This window comes from Cavia porcellus, unplaced genomic scaffold, assembly GCF_034190915.1.
Source record: "Cavia porcellus strain 051 isolate PalLab524CR breed Dunkin Hartley unplaced genomic scaffold, mCavPor4.1 scaffold_8, whole genome shotgun sequence".
Lineage (NCBI taxonomy): Eukaryota > Metazoa > Chordata > Mammalia > Rodentia > Caviidae > Cavia > Cavia porcellus.
Window position 1 is genome coordinate 8,924,081 of NW_026947491.1, and position 13,955 is coordinate 8,938,035.

A 13,955-nucleotide genomic window follows, 5' to 3' on the forward strand; every position below is an offset into this window, starting at 1 on the left:
CATTCACAAGTGTTTATGAAATTTTTCTCACTTATTGATTTTCAAATTCTTCATCATCAGTTATTTTACCTCGGGTAGCTGAGAGCAGTTTCCTTTTTCCACTGTGCAGAATTTCTTTAAATGCAATTTCATATGTAAATATCCCACTCAGTCTTATTTTATGCGTTACTTTTATAAATGAATCATGTGTATTTTCATGTAATTTGTCAATGCAAATATTGCAAAAAAAAAAAGATAGTCTTTAAAATTTTGTTAACAAAGAAATTCCATAGCAAGGCACTTCTACTTTGTCTTCAATGCTTGAACCTACTTATCTGTGTCTAGGCCCTTAATATATCCCAAGATAGGTTTTCAAATTCCTGTCAGGGAGAGATAGTTTAAAAACTCTGGAGATATACTTAAATTTTTATCCTTCTGCAAAATGCTCCCATAGGTCTCTTTAGCCAACTTTCCAATGTTAAACGCATTCAATTCAGATTGGTTCTATCTTTATACCTACATGGTGCTTTCTATAGGGCATTTAGTGGTTTTCCATCATTGTGAAAGAATATTGATCTTAAGGACTCTGGTTTAAATATCTGAAGTCAATAGCATAGAAATTTCACTGAGTTCCATTCATTGAAGTTTAATGTCTTCATGTCAGACAAGCAATCTCTCTCTCTCTCTCTCTCTCTCTCTCTCTCTCTCTCTCTCTCTTTTAGAGCAGAATATATTTATTGAGAGAAAGGAAGCTTCTGTCTGAAGAGAGACAGAAGGGGTCCCCAGCGGGTCACCCAATCTTTCCCTCTCTTTAAAAGGAGATGAGTATATCTGCCAGTCATAGAGAATAGACATGTGAACTCACCTATCTGGGTAGATTCTTCCATTAGAAACTGCTTCCTGCCTTATCACTGACACATACACATCACTTTCAAAGTTTTCTAAGAATTTACATTTAGTATGAAAGTTGAAGAGATTTCATAAAATTGCTGTCTCTAATCGACTTCTACTATTATGGAGATGTTACAGTAGCAATAAGATTTGTCAAAGATCATTATACTAAATTTATCCACCCATTCACTCCAGCAATTATAAAGACATATTCGGAACTGTGTTCTGTGATATGAGATGTATAAAGACTAACCAGACACTGATTATAACCTTGAAGAAGCCAGAGTCGATTACAGAAGCTGAGAGGGTATACATTCACATAAGATGACTCAGTGAGGACTTGAAGACATGGTTACCTGAGGTGCCAAAATTTACTCTCAAAGTTCAAAACCATTTGAATAGCTATTAATGTGAAAAACCATTCCAGGAGTGAAAAGAGAAGGAAAACATTTTCTCCTGGGTGAGAACTCTAGGATTATCTAGGAACACGGTCTGATTCATATATGGGCTTTGAGTACTTGAGACACAACGCTGTTGTGTGTCAAATCCCATCTACCTGCCATCATGAGAAAAAGCTTCTCTGTGCAAAGGAGATTGCAATGAAACATCAAAATGGGAAAATCTATGGGAAAAAATGGAGGAAAAATAAATCTTATATCCTTGAATGTCCCATCAGCAATGAGGCCAACTCCCCGTGTTTACTTAAAGATCCCATCAGTTGAAAGCAATTTAGAATATTTGTGAGTGCTTAAGCTGTGCCATTGGTGGTCTCACCTATTTTAATACTATAATGCCCTTAAGAAATTAAAATTTTCCTGGGATAAAGCTGAATTTGGAGTTTAATAAGACTCAGATTTCAAATGTGAACTGTCATTTATGAACTATGGGTATTTGGTCCAGTGAGTTGTTCTCATCTTCCATGCAGAGATTCTCTGTCTCTTCCAGTTGTTACTTCAACATGTGTCTCATTATAGTGTTATAGAAATTGAACCTTCCACAGAAATCTGGGGTGCAAAAGTTATCAGAAAAGCACAGAAACTGAAGCTATCTAACTGGTAGAAGATGCATGACATACAGATAATCTTGAGGCAATTCAGTAATTTTTTCTCCATGTTGTTTTTCCGGATATGCTTGGGAAAATCAAATTGTACATCTTGATTAATTATGTCCGATCCTGTTAAGGAGAAGAGGAGGGTCATGGATGAGCTTGGAGGGTGATGTCATTTTCTCCATGCAACGAGTGGCCAAAATATTAACGACATCTACTGAGTCTTGGGGTAGGAGAAAAAAATAAAAAATGAATCCTTCACCCCCACAATGCACACTTACTCTGTCCACTTCCTGCTTCAGTGCACTGGTGCCCTGGAGCAGCAGGGAGCAGAATTCCCAGGATGACTGTAAGTTTACCAGAAAGCATAGTCTGTCATTCCTATCCCAGAGGCAGAGAAGGGACATTTTCACACTGATCAACTGAGCCATTCTCAAGGGCATTTTTAGTTGCTTTTCATGATGCCAGATTTCTTCTTACCAAGCAAGTCCCTCCTAATGCTAGGAGTTCATTTGAGAGTAAGGGTGCATTGTACCGGAGCACTCCACCTTCTACAAACCAGGAAAGACTTGTTCTTGAAGATAATGAGCCTTAAATTCAGAACTCCTTATTTTCACAAGCCTGCATCTTATTTTAAATTAGCATACAATTCGAATATAAAATATTCCTCAACTGACAAAAAACATCTTGATTTTTCTACACGTTAAGGGCTAAGATTCTCTTGAATATGCCAGCCTGCTTTCCTCACTCAGTGTTCCCTTTCAAATTCTCCATGAGTGCCCTCTTCCCTCTGTGGGTGTAGGAGCCAGTCTGCCTGTCTTAGTCATTTCTGAAACTGGAACAAAATAGCCAACACCCACAGCTTCAAGGAGCAGAGATTGATTTGAGCTCACCATTTCCGTCCACAGTTAGCTGAATCTAAGTCAGGAAAGACACAGTGGAACAACCCAGGGGACAGAAAGCTGCTCACATAGCAGCCAGGAAGCAGAGAGGTAAGGGAGGACCCAGGGATGAAGACACATTTCTCCAGGTCCCATCTCCAGGAGCAACTCCAATCACACCCTGCCTCTGGCAGCACATTCAGCTACCAATAACCATGGAAGGATTGCTGTTAGGTTTAGGACCCCCATTATCCAGTCATCTTCCAAACACATGAGACTCTGAGGGACATTTTTGATCTAAACCAAACCAACTTCTTCAGCAAAACTCAAGGCCATCCCTCTCACCCAACCACTTTGATCCCTTGATCATTACTTCGCCATACTTCACATTCTAAGGCCTTTCTGCAAACAGCTCCCTGCAGCCTGAATGCTGTTTTCTCTGAATCATCTTTTCAGAGCCCACTCAACTGTCACCTTGGCAAAACCCTCCCCCTGAGTCTCCTAGGAAATGTCTTCAGCAGCTGATATGTACTCTGTGCAAAAGCCAGGGGACATTGCTCCTTCTCTAGTCATCTTCTCGCTGTTTCAGGATAGCTCATTGTACACCATGGCCCCTGCTGCCCGTGAAGCTCAGGAGCAGAGAGCCTGTCTTGACTGTTTTCTGATGCCTGGCACCTCCCGATGCTCACAGGGTCTTGTGCAGGGTGGTGTTGAAAGAATAAAGGGGGTGGATAGTTTCAGGGTGCCTCCAAGAACCTCCACAGTACCCCACCTTGCCTTCCAGTCATAGGATTTCAGGCACGAAGAACAAGTAACTCATAGGTCCTCTCTTAACCCCCCAAAAATTTTCATTTTCACCCAGGAATCAACCTTATAAACAACTTGCTGTAATCTCCTATTTACTGCAATTTGCAAAAGATATTTCACAATAATTTTGCAACATGATCTCCTCTTTGCCAGCCAGAGGCAGAAAATTTGAGTTTTAAAAAATCCTTTGAATGACAGTTTTCTTTATTATAAGGGCCAGTGGGTATTCGCTCGCCCTATATCTGAAACAGGACAGTTGCTTGGTCTTTCAAACTTGCTTCTGCCCATGTATCTGAAGAAGTCACTCTTTATCTCATAGGCTGATGTGGGAAGCATCAAACCCAGAGAGAACAGGAAGAAGGGGACAGAAAGTGGTACTGACCTCTGCTTTCTCCACTGACCGATTTGTGCATGTGTGCATTTTATAAACATTTTTAAATATGCAAAAAGTGCCAGGCACTATGCTAGAAGCTGAAGGGACAGCAGTTATTATGACACTCAATTCTTACCCAATCAAGGAACCTAAAACCCAGACCAGAGAGCACTCCTGTATATAAAGAAGGCTGTAACATTCACTGTGTGGGAATGAGGTGCGGTGACATATATTAAAACTACTGTGTTTTGAAAGTGAGTAAAATTTGAGATATTAATAAATTTGATGCCATAAAGGGTTTAAATTATATCTTAAAAACATGGATATTCCCTAACAGGTTGCAAAAGAAAAGACATGGCCTTCAAAAATACAAGTTTGTTGAAAAAGTTGACAGTAGAACTCAGGGATGCCAGAGCACACATAGAAAGATCCATCGAAGGGTATTTTCATAATGTAGAGAAGAAATGATGAATTTCTAAAACTAGAAAATAGGAATAGAATAAATAAAAAAGAGCTCCAAAGGGTATTTATAGACACAGAAGCGCACCGGATTGTATCTGACAGGATGTCAAGGCTGACGAGGACAGAGCAATCGGAACTGTTTCTGAGATCCCCAGTTCTCTCTGAAATGGGAGGTATAGAAATGAGGGGACCTAAGCTGCTAGTGATTTAGGTGAGCAGAAAATGGTGCTTACAGTGCCTGAAAGAGACTGGGCTGGAACCGGGCTAAGAGCAGCAGTTGAACTCAGGAACTGGAAGCTAACATAGCCAGAGCAGCATGACACGGGGGAAAGAAACAAACCAGGACAACCAGGAAGCTCCCACGCCTGTGCATAGTGACAGGAGGAGAGTCGGGTTTTGGTTACTTAACCCAAATGTCCCTTGAGGGCCTGTCCGGTTTCTGACTATCTAGCCCTGGGGCCTGTGCTATGGCCACTTGGGACTCACTGTATCCTGGTGTTTTTCCTTGCCAGCCTTTCCTTCTCATGCAGTGCTTGATTAAAATGCCCAAAACCTTTGGAGAAATTTCACCGATTCACTCAGCATATGACTTGAAGGTATAACCTGTACCAGATACTGTCTCCCCATCAGACTGCATTATTTGAAGATCCTCCCAAGAAAGAATGCTATCATTTTTAACTCTGTAGCCACTAAAGTGCCCTGAATATTGTCTTTCACGTGATGGCTATACAGTTGTTGAGAACTGATTTAATTTCTACATCGATGGTTCTCAAACTTGACTCCACCAAAAAGCAAGGTTAGGGAACTTCTGAGACATACTGATGCTTCAACCCATAACAGATCAATCAAATGAGAGTATCCAGAGGCGGGTGAGGCATCCGTGTGGTTTTAAAGCTGCACAGATGATTAAACATGTTGTCCTGTGTGAGTCCCATTCCCTGCATCCATGAATCTCGATGCTGAACGCACAGAGCATCTTGAAGGTCGGCAGCTTGGCATATTTCCCAGCCTTTCTGGACCCAGAAATGCCAGTTCACTAAGACTGGGAGAACTTGTGTTATAAACTGCCCTTGGTACAGGAAGTCTTTAAGAACTGCTTTTGTGGCACTCTTGACAAGAAGGAGGATTTAAAGTGCTCCTTACTATTCTTCCACTCCCAAGTCCTCGTACACACCAGTTCTTGTATCCAGCTGCCTGCATTCATCCTTTGTGACCCTGGGTCCTGGGTAAAAACACTAAATAATTGATCTCTTCCTCACCATGAGTAATTGATCGCTCCGCTTATAGCCTTGCTGTACCTAGTGAGTAACGCAGTAGTTAATGTACTCTTTGGTAAACTTGGGATGTATGCATGGCTTTATTCGTAATCATTTACTTCGTGTTTTGAATCTTGTGCTCTGGTGGGTCTTTAAGATATAAAGTAGAGAACTCTAACCAGACAGATGACCGCATGACTCAGTTTGAGTCCAAGATTACTATTGGTGATACACACCTTGTGGCTTGGGTGAAATGTTTGTCTGTCTGTTTTTGCAGGGCAGGGGATTGAACCCATGGCCTTTGCACTGGGCTACACCCTTGGCCTTTTTCTTCTTTTTTTCTTTCTTTCTTTCTTTCTTTTTTTTTTTTTTTGACACAGGCTCTAAGTCACTAAGTTGCCCAGATGGTGCCGTAGCTTGTGATCCTACTGCCTCTGCCTCCCAGAGTACTGAGATTCCAAGCATTCTCCACCATGCTTAAATACCTGTCCAAGCATCTTGTCAAGCATATCAGAAATAAGGCCCCGGGATGCTTTGCCCGGGTTCATCAACTGCAGCTGTGCACCCCATTCTCAGCTTGGTCTCTGCGATCTGTTTACTCACTAATGGAAACTTTTTTTACTTTCAGCATTTCTCATTTTCACCTATGCACTAGTGAGTTTTGGTGTAATAATAAATATCTTTAATATCTTAGCAGATGAAAAAAAAAAAAACCTTGAGTTTTAGTTCTCAATTCACACAATGGGGCTCCTGGCCTCCCCAGTGTAGTAGAGATGTCTGCTTAGCAAGTAGAAAAATAAGACTATCACTGCCAAGCATGAAAAGTTCCTACTCCATTGTCAGTGATTGGCTTTCACTCTTGAATCAGATTGCATGAAAGAGCCCGATGAGGAGGCCACAGTTCCCGCACAAAACTCCCCAAGTTGCATGCCAAAGTGCAGAGATGTGGGGTCCCTTCTCAGGGGGAGAAGGAAACAGATGTGATAAGACCTACATCCTTCTGAGAGGTCCCGGTTACCTTGAAACCACTGTTGATCAAATTGCAGTCATCCTGCTTGTCACCACCCCAAGGCAACTACTTCTTAAGTGCATGCCTTTTAGATTCTGTCTTCTGCCTTGGGATCCTCTACCTGCAGCTGGATGTCTTTTCAGCTTCTAAAAACATTTTATTAGTGCATGTCAGCAGTGCATGCATGTTGTACTCACCTTGAGGAGCTGGTTCCTGTACATACACAGCTCGCTTTTTTATTAAATCCTTCCCCCCTCACCCCCTCCTCCTCCAGTTCCTTTATCCTCCTTTTCATTCTTGTTGATGCCATTAACCTTAGTCCATGTGCCTGGCATGTAATGTGCAGCTTTGCTGAGAATTTTAGGACTTTGGATGGGAGTGGTTTCACTCTCTTTACAGTGGGGCGCAGTAGGTAGAGAAATGTAGGCCAAACGCCTCATTGATCTTTAATAAAAATTAGTAGACATCTTTGATTTCTATATCAGACTGAAAGACAAAGACAGCTAAACTCCAGCAATAAGGAACACAAAGACAAGGAAACCAGGTTCCGGGAAGGTCCCAGGCAGTGCAATTAACAGGAAATCACAAACTTTCCCTTCACTTAAACTTTAATCTAAGTAGCCTGTCCTTAAGGCCCCCACCCTCAGTCTTACCCGCCACCTAAGGACAGGGAAAGGTTACAAACCAGAAAAAATCCTAAGTTAAGGTGAAAGACAAACCAGGAAGCCAGCTGGATTCCAGGAGCCCAGATAGGAGGAAGAAGCCTCTAAGAACAGCTGGTGACCAGGGCCCTGGAGAATTTACTTTTAACATTCTCCCTACTCTCTTGCCTTCCTTTCCCATCCTTAAATAAATCCTGTTCTTTTACTTTAAATCTCATCTCTTTAATTCTTTACTGATTCTGGGTTTAGCAATGCAGTGACCTGTGTTTTCCAGCAAACCAGCAGCTCGCAACACATGTGTGCACATTAAGCATCTTGCTCTAGTTTCTGTCTCCATCCCGTCTACATCCTTCCTTTGGGTAACATTAGGCAGAAAGTTAGACATTTCGAGGCTTTGAGACAAGGTACACGAAACACAAAGAAGATGTGATTTTTTCTTTTTTCTTTCATTTTTTTAATCATCAACGACAAAGAAAATCGAAACAAGCACATGGTTTCAAACCCTAGCCCAAGAGGATGTCATCTGCTCTGAGCCTGCTGAGGAGGTCTAGACTTTGGAGGTCCGGACCTGAAAAGTCCAGACCATGGGTGAGAGGTTGGGAAAAACCTCACTGTCTCAAAACACATGAAACAAACAATGTAGCCAGGAAGGGGTCAGGAAACTTTCTGCCTTCCAAATTGCCCAAAGAGCCCGTTTTCCTTGTAAAAGAGTGAAGACCTGAAGGGAAGGAGTCCTAGCCTCTCTTAGTCATGTAGATGAGATCCAAGAAGTGGTTGTCCCATCATGGCACTTTGTCACCTTCACATGTGGAGACCCATTCCCCCTCTCCCTCTGAAAACAGTCACTAAGCCAGTGGCCCGGCCAGTCCTCTGGATGAGGACTCATGTCTTGCCTGAAACACTAAGACAAGAAGAACCAAGGCAGATGTCAGCTTCCTCTGAGGATCAGGGGACAGGACTGCTGTCCATGCTCTGCCTTGCTCTAAGCCCGGGTTGTCTGTAGGCACCCCAGCCGGCTTCCTGCCTCTGTGTGCACCTTGCACTGCTCCAGCAGACAAGCACGGTGTGCTGCGGAAACCACACCAGGCATCCTGCCACCTCCATCCTGCACTGCACCCCAGCTGGCAGCTGGCATCTGGGCCTTGCTCTTCCCCTCTGCTACCTATGGGTGGAGACCCTGCTGTGCAGCCTTGTCTAGGCTGTGGGAACTTTGACTCGGTGAGTCACCTTGCTTTAGCCAGGCTCTGCAAGGGAAACTGAGGCAGCCAGTGACAGTGCTCCTCCTCCACTCTGACCTCCCATTCCTAGCCAGCACCCCATGACACTCTCACTATGCAGATGCCCTTTGGTAGCCCTAAGCAAACATCGCCAGGGCAGGAAGATCTATTTTGTTGTCCAGTCCTGGATTACACCCTCCGTCTGGGTTTTTGACTCACAGGCTTACAGTTTTACTCTCTGTTCCTGTAGAGAAAAACTTTGGCAGTAGCTACCTCCAAATACAGCATCTCTGTCAAAGGTGAACCTCAATATCACTCCTGAAAATAATCCCACAGCCTCACTGTGTTTCAACCTGGTGCCATCATCAGAAAACAAGGATGAAACTGGTTAGGCCAGGGCTGTGATTTCTTTTTAATTTTCAAACTCTCCCAGGAGAGTAGCTCCAGACCTGTGCAGCCTTCTTCTTTGTTATTTTAAATACTGATTGAAACACAAGGTTAGAAAATGAAGTGGCAAGGAACAAGGAAGGCTTTATTTTTGTTACTACATTTGCCAAAAGATGTTTTCCCTGCATCCTTTCAAAAGAAACTATGTATGAAAGTGAATAATCATGAGAACCTGTCCCAAGATGCTCTCACTTCCTGCCTGCACTGGCGGGTCCTCTGGCTATCATGGTATAGATTTATTCTGTGTACTCATTTTTTCGTTTCCTTCCCTTCTGCAGAAGGATGGGTTGTGTAATATAGAAGAGATTGGATATAGTTTTGGTCACAAATTTCCCTCAATACGTACACGTCTGAGGTGTAGAACAACTTTGTATGCACCAGGGTAGGTTCTGCCAAGTCCACTTGACCTTAGCCTGGGCAACGTGCTTGACCTCTTTGTGCTTTATTCCCTTGTTTTTCAGTTAAGTTAATAACCTCTATCTTGCAGTCTTAAAAGTATCTGGGTTTCTTCTGTTCACTAAGTTGTACTAGGGTCAAGAGTTTCTTGGATGCATAAGGCAGGCTCATAATTTCAACAGGACAGAAAAAGTGTTTACAAAACTCAGAGAAATACAAGATAGGGCCTGAGATAAGGGGAAGTACAGATATTTTATATCACAGCCATTCTACTTTCTAGCAGTTTTTCCTGCCCTGAGTTCCAAGGACCAAACCATGTGCATAGAATTTATGCAGGCAGAGTTGGTGGTAAAGAGAATTTTATAAATATAATAAACAATAAAAGCAAAGGCCAAAGAATGTCAAAGTTGAGTTAAAAAGATCATTTTTTATAAAAGATAAAGCAAGAGACACGGACATAGAAAAACTAAGTTATATGGTAGTTTGGCAAAGAATTGTCAGACCTAAAGGCTTGTGGTAAGTTGTATACAGCAAGTGAGGTGTTTTGTTTTTTTTTTTTTCCATGTTGGAGCTTGATTTTACAGCTAATGAATTAAAAAAAATTGGTCCCAATCTGGTTCTCATGAAGATTATTCTTATAATCAAGCAAGTCATTAATCAATCAGTAAGTCCTTGCTTATATTTGGCAAGTTGTATTTTGTTTTAATGTTGGATTTGAGTGGGATGCAGAGGTCAGTAATTAATATTATGTAATGATGTGAGACGAAAAAGGATTTTTTTTTAAAGGCAGAATTCTTTTATTGTCCACAGAAACTTTCGTTTCTATTCAGTTGAATATTAGACACTTGCTTCATGTGATCTATGCATCTCTGGGAAAATAGCTGTCTTGGTTACCTTTCTCTTGTTGCTGAGACAAAATACCTGACTTCTGATGCCCAAATTGAATGAAGGAAAAGTTTATTTAGCTTACAGTTTTTGGAGGTTTCAGTCATACTCAGCTGGCTCCAAGGCAGGGTGGTGTCACTAAGAGGCAGCTGTTCATGGCAACCAAACATGGTTATGAGTGAAAGGGCAAAAGGGGAAAGCCCACCTCCTTCCCTCCCATATATTGTATGCAGCTCCCCGCCCCTGGGTGGGTGCAGCACTCCGACCACCCATCCCAGCACTAGCCAGCAAATCAATCACAAACACTAGATTCAGCTGCCTCCATGACCATGTGAGGCTTGGGGGAACCACCTAGACATAAACTAACAATGGCTATTGAAAGAAATGAGCTTATATGTTATTTTCTGCCCCTTATGCTTGAGACCAACGGACTTGACAGTCTGGCAGCCAGAGAGTGGGTGAAATGTGCCGAACATGGTCATTGCCTCATCACAGAGAGGAGAGAGTGGTCCACAGCTATCTGGACCCTGTGGTATTTATGTTTTAGCATGTGTATGACCACAAACCTTAAGAGGATTGACACTTTCTTACCAAAACTTGTAGTCTGATTGGAAGTACTTTTTTTTATGAACTTCTTGATGATTCAGTGTCTTAGACATTTGTGGTGGAACAAAATCCACTGTACCAGTTCAAAATGAAAATTCAATTCAATAAATATTTTAAGCATCTACCACAAGCTTTGATGTATACCATGTCTCAGATTTGTAGCCTTAAAGACCAAGTTCTGACCTTCCAGTAATAGTATTTTTCACTGGATAAGGGCAAAATTTGGGATTCAGAAGACAAATTTTCTTCTCAGTTTTCTGCCATAAGCCAAGTTTTTTATCCAGGCTACCTTTGCTTTCTGAGCCTTGGTTTCCTGATTGATGAAATGGATATAACAATGTTTCATAGCTTGCCTTATGATCATATATATATCCTTGGCAAATTTCATATACAAGAACCTGATAAATATTACCTACTACTATTCATAATACTATCAGCAATATCACCATGATGACAAGTATACTTTTGGTTTTTACAAAGCTATTTACTAAGAATGGTGTTTCAAAAGAAACATATAAATATAACATATGAAATTCTCACCTTTGATAAAGATAGTTATTTTAAGATTCAAAAACAAAATAAAGTCCACACAATGTTCCAAGAAGGTCAGCACAATTGACTCTTATGAGATAAAATAGCTTCCAATTTCCAACTGCATTCACACCTGTCTTTTACAATGGCAAAGTGATTAAGAAAGCCCCACTGTTTGTCTGGGGATATAGGTACTCAATGAAAAGGCCAGAAATTCAACTAGACCTATTATAACTTTTGAATTCTATGTGCCAAGTGCTGTTATTCACTACTAGGAATTGGACCAGAGCCTTCGCACTGAGCCAAATCCTCAGCCCTTTGTTGCATTTTTTTTTTCTAGATACACTTTTGCAAAGTTGCCCAGGCTGGGAACAAACATGCTACCTTCCTGCTTCAGCCTCGCCAATTACTGTGAGGACAGGCAGATCCCACTGATCCTGGCCTGAGTTACTTTTTAAGCCACATCTTTGGATCCTTAGGTTCTCTCTTCTCACTCCATCTACCATACACAGGCACCTGGGAGATAACACAGAAAGACCCATCTGTACCTGAGCCCTGCTTTCATCCTTGGACAAAGTATCTGTCCTGATTCCATGGCTTCTCTCCCCAGGAAGGCAGGACAGGGATCCCAAAGCTATCAGCCTGTGTTTTGTAAAACCCAGAAACAAACAATAGTTGCTTGATTCTGCTTCTCTTCCACCAACTCCGACCCTTGGACCTATGTCAAAGGGGCCGTCCAGTGTTGAGCTCTCATTGTCCCATCCAAGGTCACAGTCCAGAAGGCATAAGGGCCTGTAGAGATCAGCAGTATCCCAGAGGCCATTCTTCCTGCAGAGAGAAACCCACTCGACAGTGCTGGACTGTAAACTTTGATACTCACTGAGTATGCATCCATGGATTAACAACAACAACAACAAAAAAAAAAAAAAAATAGAAAGGTAAAATGAAAATACTACTTCCCTACTAAATAAAGCTTTGTGAAATTGAGTTGCTTACATTCTCCATTTTTTCACTTAGTCTCTAAAATGTGCTATTGTCCCGCAATAGCCCATATTAATTCCTTATTGCTGTTACACCAAATCTCCACAAACTTCATCTCTTGAAACAGCAAAGCTCTAGGCTTTGTAGGATTTCTGATTCTTATGCACACTCTTGGGTCCCAAAATGAGCAAATCAGTTCTCCAATAGCTATGTATCGACAGGAAAGAAAGAATAAAAGGTGACCAGAATGGAATTTTCCACAGAAGTCAGGAGAACATAAGCACTTTGTATTCCTTATCCTCTGAGGGAAGGAGATGACCCATTCCCAGCCCAATGCACAACATGCTGCTATGTAAAGATGAATGGATGGATTATGCTGTAAAAGGTCAAACCCAAGTAAGGGAAACCCACTGGAGCAAACATCCATGAACCATGAGCCAAGGTCCCTAGATTGAAGGCCATCCTGACTGTCACATGGTCCTGAGCAAATCTTTGACATTCCCAGTTCTCATGATTTTCACTTGTAGATTAAAACGTATTTGGCTTAACTTCTTCATGTGATGGTTCTTCAAGTTGCCTAAGAAAGTGAGGCATTAGGTGAACTGTAACAGCTGACTACATCGCCTTGCACAGCATTAGGATTTGCAGTCCTCTCTCGCTGGCCTCTTTTGAAGCCTGGCAAGGGCTCTCCTTTTGCTACTCCCTGGGTATATACTGACACCATCAACTCAGTCTTCCCAGATGTCCTAATATACCCCTCAGCTCTCTAATATGTTTGTGGGTGGTGGCCTTGGGACTTGGGTGGATGATAAGGGTCCACCAGTGGATCAAACTGCTGATGGTTTCACAGCAGAACTGCTGTTTTAGGAGGTGGTTGGAAGAGCTGAGTCACAGTGGATGTGACATGGAAGTGTGCGTTCCTGTCCCAGCTCCTCATCCCTCTGCTGCCTTGCCCCTCCACCATGCCTCTCTACCAGACCTGTCTGCCTTCCAGCAAGCAAGCCAAACATGGACTAAATCCTTTGAATCCCTGAGCAACAGTACACCTCTCCTTTCCTAAGTTGTAGATATTTAGTATTTTGTCCCAGTGAATGTAAAGCAACTTATATACTACAACTGAAGGAAATCAAACTTTCCAGAATAACCGGGTGATTCTTATATCCAATGCTTTTGACCATAGTTATAGGGAGAGACGGCAGGGATGGGAGAGGTTGTGCTCTTCATGGGAATACTGTCCCCTTTTACTTCCTTCTTTTGCTTAGTTTTCACCTGGTTCTGAGAGTTTGTGCTACATAGAAACTGGGGTTTTCTTCCTAACCAACTATGCCATCTTTTATTACTTCCCTATACATGCTAAGCATCTAATATTGGTATATCTTAGTTCAGAGTGGAGTTCTGTAGTCCATACCCAATTAGAACTTGGTTTTAATTTATATGTCATAGTTATTGACTTAATATTTGCCATGAGCTACTAGCTTTTTGAACATCTTTTGAGAAAAAGGGTAAACACTGGAACTAGCTGTG